Source organism: Triticum aestivum, chromosome 1B (assembly GCF_018294505.1).
Source record: "Triticum aestivum cultivar Chinese Spring chromosome 1B, IWGSC CS RefSeq v2.1, whole genome shotgun sequence".
Lineage (NCBI taxonomy): Eukaryota > Viridiplantae > Streptophyta > Magnoliopsida > Poales > Poaceae > Triticum > Triticum aestivum.
In genome coordinates this window covers 11,785,347-11,791,815 of record NC_057795.1, presented here as the reverse complement: position 1 = coordinate 11,791,815, position 6,469 = coordinate 11,785,347, and positions in this window count along the sequence as shown.

The following is a 6,469-nucleotide window of genomic DNA, read 5'->3' as shown; positions in this document are numbered from 1 at the left end:
TGACCCAAAAGTCGATTCAGTCGACTGAAGTATGGCTTAATCGGAGTAGAGCAGCAGCACGAGTGAGGGGTAGAGCAGTAGCAGCAGCTGGGCAAGCGAGCGAGCGAGAGCCGGAGCAGCAGCAGCAGCGCGAGCGAACGAGCGAGCGAGCGAGAGCCGGAGCAACAGCAGCAGATCCGGCTGGTATGGACACCGCCGCCGAAGGGGCCTCGCACTGGGGGAGAGACGCTGTGGAGATGTCGCCCGCGGCGCCGGCTTCAAAGTAGCTACTCCATGGGGGTGCAGGATGGAGCACCGTCGGCGCCGGGAGGTCGAGTTAAGGAGAAGGTGCGATGCGATGAGTGTACAACCTCTTTGGTGGCGCCGAGTAGGCCTCGGCTTCGTCCGAGGAGTCGGTGAGGATGCTGCGGTTCCGGTGGAGCAGGTTAAGGCGGCGCTGTGGGGATGGAGCAGCCGTGATAGACGAGGTGATCGTCGGAGCAGCTCCTTGGAGGTGGAGGATGGGGCGGCTGAACCGGCTGGACAGCGAGATGGACGATGGATCCTCATCCGGGGAGGTGGACGAGGGACGTCGAGCTATTATGGTGGACAATGTCGTCGGGGAAGAGGCTCCGGCTGGGCAGCGGTGAAGTGGCGGATGGAGGAGGGTGGGGTTTCGCGGCTGGAGCGGAGAGGTTATGGCGGCCTGGGATTTCGAATGGCGAAAAGGGGGCGATGGAAGGGGGTGAAGCATGACTTAGGGACGCGCTTGTCCAAAATGTAGGGTGTGTTACAATAGTACCACCCACCGATTTGAACTAGCGGCCCTTTCGGCTCAGGGTTAGAAGGGGGATTTTGCGTGTCGGGATTTGGCAGCTGGAGGTAGTTTTCGCGCGCGTTGTAGTTTCGGGATAGCAAGGCGCCGGATGTGAAGGCGCCAGTTTTGGGAGAATGATATCTGAATTTTCGGGATATAATAAGACGCGGGTTGAATTTTAGGGACAAGCCTAACGTGTAGTAATATTGTACTTGTACGTACCAAATCAATTCGCACTTCCCTCAACTAAAAAGAAAACGAAAAAGTAAAACTATTCACACCACACAAAGAGAGAGTCTTGCCCCGTTTTACTATACAAATGCTATTCAAAGCTACTCCCTCCTTCCATCTATATAGGGCCTAATGCGTTTTTCGATGCTAACTTTGACCAAATATTAGAGCAATGATATATGACATGCAACTTACACAAAGCAGACCGTTAACTTCGTCTATGAAAGGTTCTTTCAATGATATAATTTTCACATTGTGCATGTCATGTACTATTAATCTTGTCAATAGTCAAAGGCGGTCTTAAAAATCTCATTACGCCCTATATAGATGGAAGGAGGGAGTATGAATCCATGTTATGTCCGATTAAATTTTTCGCTTGCTGTATAATGCATGTAACCTACTCATACCAACATTTTAGTGCATTCCATATGTCTATACTACCGCTGCAATTCGAACTAAATTTGAATTCGTTTCTCTATTTCAATAAGAATCTACAATCATGATTGTTGCCAACTTCAACCATCATTCGTGTATTACCTTAATAACACACCACATGATTACTATAGAGATAGATATGAACTATGTGTACTACATGAACTCAAATTCTATTTTTTGAATACGCTTGATGTTGATTCCAAATAATAGTACATTTGATGTACTAACTATATATTCATAATCTAAACCATGTTCCATACGTACACCGTGTTAATGACACAAAGTACAGTGCCCCGCCCCCTACATTATGACAAGTATTTAGACCTGAGTTGCAAAAGCCACACATTAGCCCAAATTATAATCAATGTTCGACATTATGATATCTTCTTCAAGTATCCGTATCCACCTTCTTATAATGAATTATGATCTCTGTTCGTCTTTTACACCTTCACGATCCTCTTCTATTTGTAGCTAGCTAGCGCTAACTTTCTATCGTGCATGCACACGCCCGCCCCCCTCACACACCCTTAGCGTCCCCTCCATCGCGCACGTTCATTATTTCTCTTTAGGTCATCCACCAGTGGTGTGTGTAGGCCCCCGACTCCTTCTTTCTGGCACACACCGGTCGATATACCTCTCTAGCCAAGTGTGCCTACAATAAACACATATATACTTCCTCTCTTCTCTTCTCACCGTCCATACCCCCATATGTCCAATACGATTCCACGCAGGTGCACACTCCCGCCCCTCTTTTCATTACTCACATGCTCACACACTCCTCCCCCCTCGACATGGTAGGCCTCTCGCACCACCTCCTAGCCGCACCCTCTCCCCCTGTCTGCCTCTCCGGACCTTATTTGCTTCTAACACATGCGGGCATGTATATGAACTGATCTCCCTACATATAGCCAGGTCGACTATAATTCGTTTTCACCAAGCACTGATACACTTACCTCGCTAGTTATGTCTCTCCTTTTCTCGGACAAACGACAGTTGATCTTCCTATGTAGTTACGCATGCTTACCACAACCATATCTTCTCCCCTCATCATCCTTAAATACCTCCCAACCCGTCTCTCACACGCACGTGCATAGACGAACAGACATCCCCCGCCCTCTCTTATTGATATTGCACTTATACCCTCTGTTTGTCTAGCAGGCCTCTCCCACCATTTGTGAGACGCCACTCCACCACCAACCCTCCGAAGCTCTACCTTTTTCTTTTTCCCAACCTTATTCCTCTGCCACACATATCCATGGATGTCGATCGATCTCCCTCAATACATAGCTAGGTCTCTCTCCTTCCCCACACATATACTAGTTGACCGGTCTCTACCCCTCCCCCCACCACACACACACACCGATAGTCAAACGTTGTAGGTAGGTATCCATGCCACGGAGAAGAACTGCACCTATGCCCTCTCAAATTCCAGTAGGCCAGCCGCCCTGTATCTTTGACATGGGCAAACACAAATTCCATGGCACTCTTTATCGATCGCGCAGCCACACACTTCATCTCTGTTTTCAATTCTATCGATATCTCACGTCCATGACTCCGTTTCACACACATTGCATATGTTATGTTTCACCCACCCACGTACGTACCTGCACCTAAAGAAGAAGTGCACGCAGGACGCACGTACTCACGTCTCGTTCCCGGCCACACCCGCACGGGTACACGGTGGAGTTCGTTTCTGTACGAAAAGGCAACCCACATGATAATTTGACGCGTGTAGCGGTTGTTTACTCGAAGGAGGGTCGGGTACCACGCCTAGAATATAAAACGATTGCCGTGGGGAAAATGGAAAAATGGGTTTGTCTCTCGTGAGTCTCGTCACACAATCTCACACAAGGCCGCCGTGGCCTCTCACTCTCAGCGTTGGTCAGTGATCCGGCCGCATCCCGTACGCCAGCGGAAAGGGAGGATGTGCATCGTCTCTCTGTTCGACGGTGTTGAGACAGCTCGTCCCTATATGCGGTACCTGCCATTCTCTCTAACCAAGCTCCGGCATGGTAGGGCCTTCGCCACTTTCTCGCTGCTGCAGTATGGGCAGATCCCGGCGCCCTCCTAGTAACATCCCGACGACCCTTAGGTACAGCTTCCTCCGCCCTTCCTCCACTGCACATCTTCCCACATTACTGCATGTGGATCTTCTTTAGTTGTTTGCTTAAATCGTATCTCGGTCGGCATAGTTTCCATCTTGCAATGTCGTCCTCAAACCATTTTTGATAAACCACCATGTGCTATCTTTCCCTTTTTACATGGAACATGCTTCTTTTTTGTAGGCGTATGTGTCTTCAACTCGTGTTATTGGGCAGTAATTGTTTCCCTTCGACCTCCTTTTGCAAACAGTGCTATCCATTTTCACCTCGTTGCTATTGCGACCTTCTGGTGAACTACACAAATCACTTTTTTGAATAGTGTTTTGTGCAGTTTCGCCAAAATGTCACACGGGCAACGTTTTTACATTTCTGTGGGATTTCGTAAAGGGAGATTGGTTTTGCTATCCTCCTCATCCAACTCCGTGCCTAATCTTCTCCAACAAGAAGTTAGTCCTAAAGAGAGATCGTAGAGGTGATCGGCTTCTATTTATGTGTGTTATGTTTCATCATCTAGTTCCACTATTATTGTAATCACACTGACTGGATATCTTTGCAAATGGGGATGGTCCGCCCGATTTTAGTGGAGCTGCACAAAATGATCGGATTGTGGTGTCCTTCATACACCTCTTTTTTGGCTACAGAGCTGGGTGAAACTAGCTGCCAAGCAATGAACACTGTGCCAAGGAAATGGAGCCATGCCTACGAACAACATCGATCAATTATATTTTTTTCTTTATTTTTATACCTTCTCACAACTTTGTCTTCAGTTGTGATGTGAATATTGGCGCTGATCTGTGAACCATTGAGATGCATTAGCCATGGTAGTTCCATTTGTATTTGATGGAATGTTGTAACGAGACAATCTCGAGGCAAGACACATGAATCCTAAGTTGAAACCTTTTTTTTTCCTGCGGGATCCAGAGTTGAAACCTTCATAGCATCACAGTACAATTTCATCAAAATTATGCGTACATATAAACAAATCTTGAAGGATTGATAGCAATGCCAGAAACAATTCAACTTCGTTTCGCCGACATGGTGGACATCCTTCATCCCGCTCCACCTGCCATGCAGCAATATTGAGTGCACATCATAACTTCAGGGAAAGATTCACCCCGGTCGTTGCGCTGCAGTAGTAATGACTAGTGAGCAGTCAAATCACAGAGCCCCACCTTCGCCACAGTAAGTTGCTCGGATGAAGCAACCATCATTTCTCTGTTCCTTGAATCCGCTGGTACACCCATATTCCCACAATAATAAGTTGCTCGGGCGAATCGACCAGCACTATATCCGCTCACGTGTGATGACCACAGGAGCTATCCATTCAGATTGCATGTTAAAAAAAATAAAGGCCGATAACTAATGCGGCAAACTTTCAAAAAAAAACTAATGCGGCACCTTGGGCCAACGCGGCCAGATCGCATTTTGCACGAGAAATTACACACCATGTTTCGTTGACATGTGGTCCTGTTCCAACATATCAGTGAGATGACGACGAGTAGTAGGAGTATTTCCGAACCGACATGTAGGCCGGGGCGCCCCTTCTTGAACCGTGGCAAACTGGCAACAGTCCACCGACTCTTCACCTTTCCCTCTTGATTTGGAACTGCTATCGCACGCTCTTCCTCTCCCTCCTCCATTTTCCTTCAGCCCTTCACCCTTTCTTCTGCCATTGTTTAATCATCTTCTCCATGGAGGGAATAGGAAGGAAACGACCCCGTTATTCTTGCCCCGATCTGAAAGATGACATGGTGGAGGAACTCATTGATCGGTGCGACGTCATCACCTCGGCTAGCATGGCAGGTTTGTTCAAGACCATTCTTGACTCAACTAATATCATCATTACCAGGAACCCAAGAGTCAAGGAGCGGTTTGATCTCCCCTATCTTCTTCACCGTGACCCTGATGACTAGCGTCGTCACGACGGAGGCCTCGCCATGTGCAAGTTAATGCCGCTTGATAATGATACGTATGATGTTAAGATGCCATCGCTTGAGGGCCAGGCTTGGGCAGGCACAAATGGAGATTGGGTTGTTTACATTGGGTCCAACTGCGAGTGGGAACTTGTGAATGTGTACACTCATGACCGGGTTCCACTTACAAAAATCTCAACAGACTGCCCAGAGGTTGAGCACACCGGTATTGTACGCACTTTCAAATACAATCATGGTGACTGTCTTCTACGGAAGATAGCAATTTATCGATTTCCCAACCGCTCTTGGAATTACAACAACTATGAAGTTGTTGCTATCTTCGACAAGCTTGTTGCCGTCCTTGCTGTTTTGACTCGATGGATATTGCTCAAAAATTAGTTTCTGTACATGGATGAGTATTGTGATGCAATTGAATACGAGGGCCTTGTGTTTGCTGCCACCACTCGTGGCACTATTTTTGCATGGAGTCGTTGTTTCGGTACGTTTGTCTTCCACCGTAATTATAATTGTTTCATCCACATGCATGCGGGTTAGCAAGTTTCCCTTTACTAATTAACCTTCTTCTTGTGTTTCCAAGGTCCTGCGAACATTCCACCACCTATACTTGAAGATTTTTATAACCAAGGGGGAGATGATGATGGTGATGATCACGAGCATGAGGACGAGCAGCGCCCATATACTATTTGACGCCTGGCACCTAATTCCGATGGATCACCTCTTCTCATGTGTATACATCCCACTAATGATGTTACTGCTAAGGAAGCAGGTGTAGTCTCCCATGGTCGCACTCTCTGGACCTATTCCAACACCCGTTGCATGGTATTCGGGATGGATACTAGTGTGCTAGCGCCAACTCCTTCTCCCTGGTACAGAATTGATAGTCTTGGAGAAAACTCGCTCTTCCTTGGACAAAACTATCCAATGATGGTGAAAGGCGATCCAACTGCTGTTGACACAACATTACTACCATA